Raw genomic sequence first — 899 nt, forward strand, 5'->3', positions numbered from 1 at the left:
CTGGCCTATGGGCAGCACCTCTTGCCTCCTCATCTGGTTGGGTGACACCATGTTCCCCTCAATGGTGGTGTGGAGGCGTAGCTTACGGATGGTTCTGCCTGGAGGTGTTGCTAGTCCGTTGCATGGCCATGAAACACTTTAGGAGTGTCGGCTTCCCGTCTTTGGGTGACCTCACAGCCAGGCTTCATCCTGACGAAGTTCCATGAGGTAGCCATCGAAAGGTCTCTGTGAGGGTTTCTTCTTTCAAATCTGATGGTTGACTTCGACGGGCAGTTACAAACTATCCACAACGGTTTGATGCAGAGGAATGTGTGTGCGGCGGCGGTGGTCCACATCACATGTAGCTGCTGGGATCGTGGAAAATTGGTGGAGACAAACCATAACAAACTTGATGGTGGTGCTACTCGAGCACCCGGTCTTGAGCTCCGGTGTGAAAACCTAGGTCTGAACCTGGCAATGGCGATATTTTTATGCTGTTACCTTGTTGAAGGCATTGCTCGGATATGCTTGGATTGTTTCTTCAGGGTGAAAACCTAGATTCTGGTCTTGCGTGGTTGGATCCGGCGACGGCGGCGGTTTAGCATCGCTCCCTTCCTGAAGGCATTGCTGTTGAAGAATATCGTCGTATGTGTGTTGTCATGAGATGATTGGTGCGGATATGGTCATTGTTGTAGTTTGTCGATCGCGGATCTGATCGGTTTGAGGTTTTTTATTTCTTTTTTTCATCGCCTACGCATAGCTTTGGTCTTAGTGATTTTGCTATTTGCTGGCGTGTTTTTTTGTGTGTGTTTGTGTTGGCTGTGTGCATCTAGTTATGAAGAGGCGGGTGTATGCTCTTATCTTTTATCCTCTTGATGCTCCATTTTGAGCTAATACAATCTACCCTTTACCGAAAAAAG

Source organism: Triticum dicoccoides, chromosome 2B (genome assembly GCF_002162155.2).
Source record: "Triticum dicoccoides isolate Atlit2015 ecotype Zavitan chromosome 2B, WEW_v2.0, whole genome shotgun sequence".
Classification (NCBI taxonomy): Eukaryota; Viridiplantae; Streptophyta; class Magnoliopsida; order Poales; family Poaceae; genus Triticum; species Triticum dicoccoides.